The following is a 13,403-nucleotide window of genomic DNA, read 5'->3' as shown; positions in this document are numbered from 1 at the left end:
ATATATACTTGAACTTTATCCACTCTTATGTCTCTACATATAGTTCAAGTAATCATACTACAGCCAGAGTGTTCTTAGTTTATTTGATTTAGATTAATGATCGTAAAGTTTACTTTATTCAATAACAATATTTACTGAATAAACAACAATAATAACTTTATTTAAAATAGAATATGTTTTGTTTACAAACTATGAGTTTTAGGACATAAAACCCAACATTTTCACCATTGCAATATCTATGACCCACAAGCTCATAGCCCAACAACTCGCGGTCAATTCCTAAACACGCAGTCTTGCCCACAAGAATGATGCATTCCGATTTGGCCTTGCCCAACTACCCAACCACGACCAGACCTGATGATAAGGAACAAGAATGAGTTCCAAATGGACCTATTGCCAAGAATATTAAAAATATGTCATGAAGATTCAAAAAATATGTCAACAACAGAATTCAAACCTACGCGCGGAGAGCTCAATTGATTTCAAACCTGTCACATTAGCCACTCAAGCACGTGTTGTTAGAAAGAACTATTTTATCGGAAGACTATAAATACCCACAATATGTTATGTAAAATTCGTGGATGAATGTAATTTAAATCTCAAATTGAGACGTTTTCTTTAGAAATCCGAGCATCATATTTGTCATTTCTAAGTTTCAAGCAATTCTTGTGGTAGAATTGCACCCGAGCCATTCAATCAAGCCTTGATCAAGTTAGATTGTGGAGTCACTCAATTTAGAACAAGGTTTCAAATCTTGCTTCTAGATCTTCGATCCTAAGAGGTAATCTAATTCCACCCTTGTCTCTTGTTTGATCCAAATTTTGTATAAGGAAGTGTTAATTACTTTGATCTCAAAGTTCTTGCTAAAACAAAAGCTTATCGTTGGGGTGAGGATTAGGGTTGCCTTATCAATTTGATAATAAAAGAAAAAATTTGATAAGGCTAACTTGATCGTCAGCCCAATGATGTAAATTAGAAATGGCAAATATGATGCTCGGATTTCTACCTGTTTGTAAAACAAACTTAAAACTACCTGTTCGTAAACACACTTAAAACTACTTGTTCGTAAACAAACTTAAAATCATCTGTTCATAGAACAAACTTAAAGTCATCTGTTCGTTGAACAACAAGCTTAAAATCTCTTGTTCGTTGATAGGTATAAATTATTCTAATTTTCTAAAATACTAATTTCTATTAAGATTTTAATATTATATGTATAAATTTATATAATATAAATACAAACTTAAAATCGGTCTATTTGTAAAACAACAAACTTAAAATCTTATGTTCCTACCGTAACTTAAAACCACATGTTTGTAAAACAAACTAAAAATCACATATTCCTAGATCAAACTTAAAATAACTTGTTCATAGAACAAACTTAAAATCCCTTTTTTTGCACAACAAACTTAAATTATTTATTCATACAACAAACTTAAGGTTCCTATTCTGAGAACAAACTCAAAATCCAAGAAGAAACTTAAAAACTAATGTTCTTAAAACAAACTTAAAATTCACTGTTATTAAAACAAATATAAAATCACATGTTCGTACAATATTCTGAAAAGCACCTATTCTTAAATCAAACTTAAAATACTTGCTACTAGAACAAACTGAAAATCCCTCCTCGTAGAACAAACTTAAATTCCCTATTCATACAACAAACTTAAAATCCCAACAAATTCAAAATCCAAGAACAAACTTAAAATAACATTTGTGTTCCTACAACACACTTAAAATCTTTGTAAAAGAAACTTAAAATCTTTTGTACTTAAAACAAACTAATTGTTTTAATTCATTGTTATTAAACAAACTTAAAATCCCAATTTTAAAATTACTTGTAAAAAAACTTAAAATTTTCTGTTAGCAATATTATTTCCTCGTGGTGNACTTAAAATTTTCTGTTAGCAATATTATTTCCTCGTGGTGTTCATAACAAACTATTCAAGAAACCTTGTTTTATCGAACTCTTCACAAAAAATAGATTCAAATACGTCATGTTTTTTTTTTTTTTCTCCTCACTCCCACCCTAACTGTGGTTTATCTTCTTTATCATATTGATTCATCCCTTCCTACCACTTCATCACCGCACATTCCTCGATCCAGTTCATCCCCGTGTGATATTTGTTCTGACCTTGTGGATGAGTCTGTGCAGGTTGATACTTCTCTTGCAGGTTCCACTTTGCCACCCTCAACTTCTAATTCGACCTCTATTGAACCTACTGTTGATTCCTCTTCTTTGGGCACTCATCCTATGATCACACGAGCCAAAGCTGGTATATTCAAGACTCGTCATCCAGCAAATCTTGATATTTTGGGCTCATCTGGACTTCTTTCTGCTCTTCTTGCATCCATTGAGCCAAAACGATTCAAATCTGCGGCTAAGAATCCTGCTTGGGTGGCTGCCATGGATGAAGAAATTCAAGCGTTACAACAAAATGATACTTGGACTTTGGTTCCTCGCCCTGCTAGCACCAACATCGTGGGCTCTAAATGGGTGTTTCGTATTAAATATTTGCCTGATGAATCCGTCAAGTGTTTCGAGGCTCATCTTGTTGCCAAATGTTATACTCAGGTTCCTGGTCTTGACTACACTGACACTTTCAGTCCGGTTGCCAAAGCTACCACTGTCTGTGTTATGCTTTCTATTGCAGTCACAAATAAATGACCTCTTCAACAACTTGATGTCAAGAATGCTTCTTTCAATGAAACTCTTATTGAACGTGTTCATATGGAACAACCTCCTGGGTATATTGATCCTCGATTTCCCACTCATGTTTGTCTATTAAAGAAAGCCCCTCTATGGCTTAAAGCAAGCTCCCCGTGCCTGATTTCAGCGTTTTAGCTCATTTCTTCTCACACTTGGGTTTTCTTGCGTGCTGACATGTTTCTTTTTGTCTTTCATCAGCAATCTAACCTTATCTATTTGCTTCTTTATGTTGATGACATTATTGTTACCGGCAACAACTCATCTCTTATTGACAGCTTTACTCGCAAGCTTTATTTTGAGTTTGCTACCAAAGATTTGGGTTCTCTCAGTTACTTTCTTGGTCTTAAAGCTTCACCCACTCCTGATAGTCTCTTTATTAGTCAGTTAAAATATGCTCGAGATATTCTTACTCGTGCTCAGTTGCTCGATAGAAAACCAGTCCACACTCCCATGGTTGTTTCTCAACACCTGACTGTTGATGGTTCTCCTTTCTCTGATCCTACTCTCTATAGATCTCTTGTTGGCGCCCTTCAATACTTGACTATTATGCGTCCAGATATTGCCTATGCTATCAATTCTGTCAGTCAATTCTTGCATGCCCCTACTGCAGATTATTTTCTTGCTGTCAAACGTATTCTTCGCTACGTCAAAGGAACATTCCACTTTGGTCTTACCTTTCGTCCATCCACTGTTCCGAGTACGCTAGTCGCTTATTCGGATGCTAACTGGGATGGTTGTCCCGATACTCGTCGTTCTACATTCGGCTATTCTATTTATCTTGCTAACAATCTTGTTTCATGGAGTGTCAAAAAGCAACCTACTATCTCACGCTCCAGTTGTGAATCTGAGTATCATGCTCTTGCCACAACTGTTGCTGAACTTCTTTGGGTTACGCATATTTTGCATGACCTCAAGGTCCCTATTTCACAGCAGCCCTTACTCTTATGTGACAATAAAAGTGCTATTTTTTTTTAGCTCTAATCCCATTTCTCACAAGCGGATCAAACATGTTGAACTAGATTATCATTTCCTTCGAGAACTTGTTATCGCTGGCAAACTTCACACACAATATGTACCCTCTCATCTCCAAGTTGCTGACATCTTCACAAAAAGTATTTCTCGACCTCTCTTTGAATTTTTCAGGTCCAAGCTTCATGTTCGTTCAAATCCGACGCTCAGCTTGCGGGAGGGTGTTAAGGATAGTTGATCGTTCATTATAAGGCAAATATCTGCCTTACATTACGGCTTATCATATTTGCCCTTTTATTAAAGGCAAATATATTGTATTCATTTATTATTCTTTCCTTTTATTGCTATTTCCATATTATTTGTAATTTACCATATTTCTGTATTCTGTAAATGATTATAAATAAGAGAACTCTCACCACCATTTAGGTGTGGTGGATTCAGCAAACATTCACAATGGCGTTACTATTTTTTGTGAAATATTTGATCGAACTGTTTCACTTGTATAAGCTACAATTTGAAGATGAAAATAACATGAAACAGGCCTGCTAAAGATGGAAATGTTTGCAAACTGAATAATATTCAGTTCTAGAATTAACATCCCTCTTCTATGTTCTACGGGTTCACTTGTACAAGCTACAATTTAAAGATGAAAACAACATGAAACAAGAAAACTATTATTTTTTTCAACCTTAAATATTGTAATCCAAACATAATGAACAATTATAATTTGCACATCTAATAAATTGAACGAAAATAAATGAATGTTTGAATTTTACATGTTTATAAACGAAGGAGGTGCCCCAGCAGTTAGTTACCGAGTTTCTTTCTTTCTGAGGCCACAAGCCATGGATTGTGAAGGAATTTGTCAATCCTTCTACACATTGTCGTGATTGTAAAGCACAAAAATTATAAAGTCGCTGTTGGACAAACTAAAAGTTGTCAAAATTTTGTGATTTAGCTATTGAAGAATAATGACACATGGGCAGACTCGTGTGTTTGGGATTGAAATGGTGAAAAGTGTTGTTGGAGCTGTTGTCGATTATGGCATTACTATGCACCTCTACTTATTGTGAAATATTTGATCTAAGTGTTTCACTTGTACAAGCTACAATTGGAAGATGAACATAACATGAAACAGACCTGCTAAAGATGGAAATGCTTGCAATATGAACAATATTCAGTTCTGGAATTAACATCCCTCTTCTTTGGTCTACGGGTTCACTTGTACAAGCTACAATTTGAAGATGAAAACAATATGAAATAAGAAAACTATTATTTTTTTCGACCTTAAATATTATAATCCAAACATAAGAACTAATTATAATTTACACATCTAATAAACTGAATAAATGAATGTTTGAGTTTTACCTGTTTATAAACAAAGAAGATCATATGAATCCAACAACTGATCACTTCCATGTACCCGAACAAGCAATTACAAGAAGCAATACAAGGAAGATTCAAGTATCAAATCAAGAAAATAATGGAGTGGTTGACATTAGAAAGTGATCAAAAGACTTGTCATTGATAGTTGAACTACCAATTAAGACAATTTCTGAATACCTTATTTTCTTCAATTTGTATTTAATATCATTTATTAGTAGTTTGTATGAATGCCTTATTTTCTTCCTTTTGTATTTAATTGCATTTGTAGTCGGTGGTTGAACTTTATTATGTTAGGGTTATCTTTTGAGCCTATTTAAAGGCATGTAATATTCATGTTTGAGAATAATGAATTGTTGAATACAAACAACGCCTTTGTGTTTTCTTGATACATTTTCGTTGTTATTCTTTTGCAAACCTTACTTTAGGTTTAATGTTTAAACCGATTCGTTGAATTAGATTTGATCAAGCTAATTCTGGAGTGAATTGTCTTGGTATCTAAGAGTGACCATCATAGATTCCAAGTTCGATCTAAGAGTCATTCATCTTCTAACCAGCTCTTGGTTGGAATCAATCCGTTAAGTTAGCTTTCTCTGTGAGCGTTTTNATTGGACAAACTAAAAGTTGTCAAAAATTTGTGATTTGGCTATTGAAGAACAATGACACACGAGCAGACTCGTGTGTTTGGGATTGGCATGATGAAAAGTGTTGTTGGAGCTGTTGTCGATTATGTCATTACTATGCACCTCTATTTATTGTGAAATATTTGATCTAAGTGTTTCACTTGTACAAGCTACAATTGGAAGATGAACATAACATGGAACAGACTTGCTAAAGATGGAAATGCTTGCCATCTGAATAATATTCAGTTCTGGAATTAACATTCCTCTTCTTTGGTCTACGGGTTCACTTGTACAAGCTACAATTTGAAGATGAAAACAACATGAAACAAGAAAACTATTATTTTTCTCAACCTTGAATATTATAATCCAAACATAATGAACTAATTATAATTTGCATATCTAATAAATTGAACGAAAATAAATAAATGTTTGAATTTTACCTGTTTATAAACAAAAGAGGTGCCCTGGCAGTTAGTTATCGAGTTTCTTTCTTTCTGAGGCCACAAGACATGGATTGTGAAGGAATTTATCAATCCTCCTACACATTGTCCTGATTGTAAAGCACAAAAATTATAAGGCCACTGTTGGACAAACTAAAAGTTGTCAAAAATTTGTGATTTAGCTATTGAAGAACAATGACACATGGGCAGACTCTGTGTTTGGGATTGGCATGGTGAAAAGTGTTGTGGGAGCTGTTGTCGATTATTAAGTTACTATTTTTTGTGAAATATTTGATCTAAGTGTTTCACTTGTATAAGCTACAATTTGAAGATGAAAATAACATGAAATAGACCTGCTAAAGATGGAAGCAAAATAACACATGGGAAGACTCGTGTGTTTGGGATTGGCATGGTGAAAAGTGTTGTGGGAGCTGTTATCGATTATTAAGTTACTATGCAAGATCAGTGTTTCACTTGTACAAGCTACAATTGGAAGATGAAAATAACATGGAACAGACTTGCTAAACATGGAAATGCTTGCAATCGAAGAATATTCAGTTATGGAATTAACATCCCTCTTCTTTAGTCTAGTGGTTCACTTGTACAACCTACCATTTGAAGATGAAAACAATATGAAACAAGAAAATTATTATTTTTTCACCCTTAACTATTATAATCCCGAACTAGTTATAATTTCCACATTTAATAAACTGAACTAAAATAAATGAATGTTTAAGTTTTACCTGTTTATAAACAAAGGAGGTGCCCTGACAATTAGTTACCGAGTTTCTTCCTTATGAGGTCACAAGCCATGGATTGTGAAGGAATTTATCCCTCCTCTTACACATTGTCCTGATGGTAAAGCACAAAAATTATAAGGTCACTTTTGGACAATCTAAAAGTTGTCAAAAAGCTGTGATTTAGCCATTGGAAGCAAAATGACATAGGAAAAGACTTCAGTTATTTCTTTCTCATTCACAGGATTACGGCTTCACTAAAGTAAAAATTACTGATTAACGCCTGCCTAAGCCTTGATATTTCTTTCCTCCTCGATCTCTAAAGTCAGGAACGCCCTTTGGTATTTTACGCGTACTTTTACGTGAGCTAATACGTCAATTTCTACGTGAACCGATTCTTGCTATGGGTTTTGCCCTATTTTCTCATCTCATAAAGAGATATATGGAAATATCCATTTCATGCCAAAACGGATCCTTGAATATCTTTTTCTGTGTATATTGTGGGTGTCCTTTACGGGTCCTTTTTTTATAAAGATTATCCTTGTCTTTGTTTATGTCTCAGATTGGAACAAATTACCATAATTCGTCTTCGGCTACGGATCAGGCGAGATTTTTCACAACTTTTCCAAATGGAGGCCTAGTGTTTGGCATTGGCATGGTGAAAAGTGTTGTGGGAGCTGTTGTCGATTATGGCGTTACTATGCACCTCTATTCATTGTGAAATATTTGATCTAAGTGTTTCACTTGTACGAGCTACAATTTGAAAATGAAAATAACATGAAACAAACCTACTAAAAATGAAAATGCTTCCAATCTGAAGAATATTCAGTTCTGGAATTAACATCCCTCTTCTTTGGTCTACTGTTCACTTGTTGTAACATTGAAAAAAATAAATAAATAAAAATCGACGCAAGCCTACTGAGGGGCAAATGTGTCCTTTTGCCCCTCTATCTACTCTTGGGGTCCAAGTGGAGCCCTAATAGAGGCCACCACGTCCCATTTGAAGTTTAGGAAAGACAATGAGATTGAAAGGGTGAAGAAGCATGCAATTGGGATAGGCATTTATAGAGAAGGGCTCAATCAGCCTCCATAACCACTTTTAGCATATTAATAAATGTGTGTATTTAATGTACGAATAATAGATTTTAAGTTTGTTGTTCTACAACGGAAGATTTTAAGTTTGTTAGATGAACAGGCAAACCAACATGAGATTTTAAGCTTGTTGTTTTAGGAACAGTAGATTTTAAATTTGTTCTATGAACAGATGATTTTAAGTTTGTTTATGAACAGATTGTTTTAAGTTTATTTTACGAACAATTTAAGTTTGTTGTGCGAACAGTGAATTTTAGAACATGAGATTTTAATTTGTTCTAGGAACGAGTGATTTTAAGTTTGTTGTGCGAACATGAGATTTTAAGTTTATTGTTTTATAAACATACGATTTTAAGTTTGTATTTGTATTATATAAATTTATACATATAATATTAAGATCTTAATATAAATTAGTATTTAAAAAAATTATAATAATTTATATGTGTTAGATGAAAATTTGTTATAAGAAGTTTGTAGTAGGAACAAACATTTGATATTTTTACTTAAAACATATTTTTATTATATTTTTTTACATGAAATAATATCAAATTTATTATTTTTTTAACCAAAATAATATCTTTTTTTATGCAAAATATTTGTATATTTATTATATAAATAATATGAATCATTTGTTAGATGGTAAATTTCATCCCCCCGCCCCGCCCCGTTGGTGGAGTGTAAATGCACCTTTAAACTAACGAAAATGACAAATAAACATAAAAGTAATTGAAAGGCAATGCAAACATGTGTTGTTAAAACATTTAGATAATGCAACTTAAAATCAAAAACACCTCGACTAGAACAAATTGAAAGGCAATGCAAACATGTGTTGTTAAAGGTTTGTTACAAACGGAGAAAAGGTTCGGGGTACTGTTTTAAACAAAATATAAAAGACCCAAAGTACACAGACAGGGTCGACACTCATAAACGACCCTCAAGTGACAATGCAGCACTCAGACACTCACCCACCTCGAGCAACAGTTAGCGAAGACCTGAAAAAGAATTCTAAAATGCAGTGAGTAAAAAAGTACTCGGTAAGCAGCCTATTTGTAGGCTCTCATCGCATCCAGTTCCTGGTAGGTTTCCACGAGCTTTTCTCTAGGCTTTTGGAAGTTTGAGCTTAACTCTATAGTTTGGCTGACCTTCTGGGGAGGCTTCCAACGGTGTCGTGGTGTAGTTGGTTATCACGTCAGTCTAACATACTAAAGGTCTCTAGTTCAAGTCTGGGCGACGCTATTTGTGCAATTTTTATTTTTATTTTTATATTTAGACCTCCAGAGCAAGTTTAAGAGCCTTAGAGCTTTATAAGCCTGGGAATCGTGCCCTCAAACACACATTGATTCATTTTAGACCCCTACGACGAAGTTTAAGAGCCTTAGAGCTTGATAAGTCCGAGAACCGTGCCCTCGAACACACATTGAGCATGTAATTAATTGTTTGGACTTTTATTGAAAAAATACCAATACGAATCAACAAGGACTAGGGTCAAATGATTGTAAGCACGTTATATGCTTGATTTAGCTAAGAAATTTATGAACTAAACTTAGTATCAGAGGTCTAGGTTGATTGGTCCAATAGATTGTTTTCGCTAGACCAAGAGTCATTGAGTCTTTCGTTACGTGATTTTCGGGGCTTCAAATCTCAAATCGTGACGAACATAATAAAGAGAAAGGAAAATAAACATAAAAGTAAAATTAAATTCATTCGGATAATGCAACTTAAAATCAAACAATACTTCTTCTAGAAAAAATTGAAAGACAATGCAAATATGTGTTGTTAAAGGGTTGTTACAAACGGAGAAAGAGTTTGGGGTACTGTTTCGAACGAAATATAAATGACTCAAAGTACACAGACCGGGTCGACACTCATAAACGACCCTCAAATGACAATGCAGCTCTTAAACGCTCCCCTACCTCGAGCGATAGTTAGCGAAGACCTAGAAAAGAAATCTAAAATGCAGTGAGTAAAAAAGTACTCGGTACAGCCTACTTGTAGGCTCTCATCGCATATCCAGTAACAGGTAGATTTCCATAGGCTTTTCTCTAGGCTTTAGGAAGTTTGGGCTTAACTCTATAGTTTGGCTCACTTTCTCGGGAGGCTTTTAATGGTGTTGTGATGTAGTTGGTTATCACGTCAGTCTAACACATTGAAGGTCTCTAGTTCAAGTGTGGGCGATGCCATCTTGAGAAGTTTAAGAGCCTTCGTGCTTGATTTTCGCTAGACCAAGAGTCATTGAGTCTTTCGTTACCTGATTTTTTAGGCTTCAAATCTCAAGATGTGACGAAAATAAAAAAGTGAAAGGAAAATAAACATAAATGTAAAATTAAATTAAACATTCAGATAATGCAACTTAAAATCAAACAATACCTCGACTAGAACAAATTGAAAGGCAATTCAAACATGTGTTGTTAAAGGCTTTTTACAATCGAAGAAAGGGTTCGGGGTACTGTTTTGAACAAAATATAAAAAACTCAAAGTACACAGACCGAGTTGACACTCATAAACGACCCTCAAGTGACAATGCAGCACTCAGACACTCACCCACCTCGAGCAAAAGTTAGCAAATACCTGAAAAAGAAATCTAAAATGTAGTGAGTAAAAAAGTACTCGGTAAGTAGCCTACTTGTAGGCTCTCATCGCATCCCGTTCCTTGTAGGTTTCCACGGACTTTTCTCTAGGTTCTAGGAAGTTTTGGCTTAACTCTATAGTTTGGCTGACCTTCTGAGGAGGCTTCCAACTTGTCGTGGTGTAGTTGGTTATCACGTTAGTCTAACACATTGAAGGTCTCCAGTTCAAGTTTGGGCGACGCCATCTTTGCAATTTTTATTTTTATTTTTATATTATAATTCGGAATCATTTTAGACTTCTACGATAAAGTTTAAGAGCCTTAGAGCTTGATAAGCCCGGGAACCGTGCCCTCGAACATACATTGAGCATGTAATTAATTGTTTGGACTTTTATTGAAGAAATACCTGTACAAATCAACAAGGACAAGGGTGGAATGATTGTGAGATTGTGAGCACGTTGTATGCTTGATTTAGCCAAGAAATTTATGAACTAAACTTGGTAAAATTTATGAACTAAACTTGGTATTAGAGGTGTAGGTTGATTGGTCGAACAGACCATTGGCCAACTCAATAAGCCTCCTATTTCAGGGGTAAGATTGGGTTAATAACTACGAAAATAAGAAGCAAAATGGAATTCACTCCTATAATTAGTTGTTTGGACTTTTATTGAAGAAATACCTATACGAATCAATAAGGACTAGGGTGGAATAATTGTGAGCACGTTATTTGCTTGAGTAGCCAAGAAATTTATGAACTAAACTTAGTATCAGAGGTCTAGGTTGATTGGTCCAACAGACTGTTCGCCAACTCAATAAGCCTCCAATTTCAGGGGTAAGACTGGGTTAATAACTAGGGACATAGGATGCAAAATAGAATTCACTCTTAACCACTTTTTAGGGATAGTAGAAAGGTTGTTCCCTTGAGTACTGGCTCCAAGTCTTGAACAAGGGGCTCCACCCTCTCATTGGCCTGAGAGGGATTCGGTTTGGTGGTTGGACCACAAACCAATTGTTCATTAGAGGATCAGTGGAACTTAAGGAACAAGAAGTAACTTCAAGGGTAAAACAGTAAATTGTCCCAACTCTATTTACGAACAACCTGTGAAGGATCGACTTACTAATCATGGTTATATCAAATGAACATAAATATATCTATAGTGAGGGAAGTGCAACTACTAGGCTATAATGGAGAGTCCTGGTAGTTAACGAATGTTGGTTAATAAGGTTAATGAGTTTAGCCGATTAATTTTGGATCGTTGGAGCCCATGATCTGTAGGTCCATTAGGTCCCCTTGCTAGCTCATATCGGACTAAGCCTTAGAACAGTGTGACGAGGGAGTTCGAATTAAAAATTAGGGAATATGCGATAAATATATACGATATATTTAACCATATTTTGTATTAATTACGAATTAACAAAAAGAGAGAATTGAAGATATTTAAATAAGATTTAAATATTTTAATTATAAATAGGGATTCATAATCCATGTGTGTCGGAAATGATTGGGATTGGCATTTAATTTAATGTTAAATATTAATTAAATTGTTTAATTAATCCTTTAATATTATTTTAATTTGAAATTAATTATTTAAATTAATGTTTGAATTAAAATAGGGAAAGTCAAAATGTTCATTCACATAATGGAAAAATCACGTTTAAGTTAGTGGAATATTGAGTGTCAATCTATGGTTTAACCAAACTTGCATGTTTGCCCCCCTAATCTACAAATTTGAGTGGAATTTTGATTGTCAAAATTTGGTTAACTCAAACTTAAGTGCTTATCACATAATACCACAAATTTGAGTGAAATTTTGAGTGTCAAAATTTGGTAATCTCAAATTTGCATCAACATGCAAATATGACTCTATACATGGAGTAATTGCATATAGAAATATTCTTTTCTTGGAAAAACTTTGAGAAAATTCCTCAAAACTCTCTCTTCACTTATATTAAATTCCTTCCAAGTTTAGTCACTCACCAGATTCCACAATCCCGGTCTAAGATCGGAGAATAGTAGGGAAGACACTAGTGACGGTTTGAAACCGGTTCGTGAGGAAAAAGGAATTTGAACTACAAAAGGTTAGTACTCAAACTCCTTGAGTTTTAATGCTTTTGAACATACTATCTAATTTACTATAATTGATGTACTTAGAGTGCCTAAGATCCAAATTACTTCCGCATGTGTCACATTAACACCATCATTACAGACTTGCGAAAGCCTTCATCTAGTTCTTCATCTAGTTCTGAAAAGAATTCTTTATATCCACACATGTGGTTGCTCCAGGCTGAATCTATGAGCCATGCGGTTTCGTTTGTTGCTTTTTCAACATGTGCCATAAGAAGCAATTCTTTTGTTGTTACAGTTTCTGAAGCTTCAATTTCAGACAAACAACCTGTTGAGTCCTTGTTTTGTTCTACCATCTCTTCAACATATGCCATGAGAAGCAGAAGTTCAGAAGTTTCAACAAAATGAGCTTGTGATTCCTTTCTCTTATTCTTCTTGGGACATTCATATTGAAAATGACCAAGGTCATGACAATAAAAACACTCGAGAGGAGTTTTGTTAAAACCTGGTCTCCCACGCCTCCTCCTCTACCTCAAAATGTGTCACCTCCACGATTTGTTCTCCCTGTACTGCTGTCAAGAGTGATCTTCAATGTCTGCTCTTCCATAGTATGTCTTTTCATATGTTGTTCATTTACCAGTAGACTACTATGCAATTTATCAATGATCATGATGTACAAATCGTTTGATTCTTCAATGGAGCAAGCCACGTAATCAAACTTTGAGGTCACGGACAGTAGAATTTTCTCAATAATGCTAACAACACTCATCTCTTCACCATGAAAACACATTTTATTAGCAATGGCGAGAGTACAAGAA

At 34.7% G+C, this 13,403-nt stretch overlaps 1 non-coding gene across 1 annotated transcript; it reads left to right on the top strand.

Moving 5' to 3' along the window:
• The first annotated feature begins 9,116 nt into the window (after positions 1–9,116).
• On the top strand, positions 9,117–9,190 carry TRNAV-AAC. The gene has a single exon. It is a non-coding gene; the product is annotated as a tRNA-Val (tRNA).
• Positions 9,191–13,403: the final 4,213 nt, after the last annotated feature.

Source organism: Cucurbita pepo, unplaced genomic scaffold (genome assembly GCF_002806865.2).
Source record: "Cucurbita pepo subsp. pepo cultivar mu-cu-16 unplaced genomic scaffold, ASM280686v2 Cp4.1_scaffold000136, whole genome shotgun sequence".
Taxonomy (NCBI): domain Eukaryota; kingdom Viridiplantae; phylum Streptophyta; class Magnoliopsida; order Cucurbitales; family Cucurbitaceae; genus Cucurbita; species Cucurbita pepo.
The sequence above is the reverse complement of the archived record's forward strand: the minus strand, read 5'-3'. Positions and strand labels throughout refer to the sequence as shown.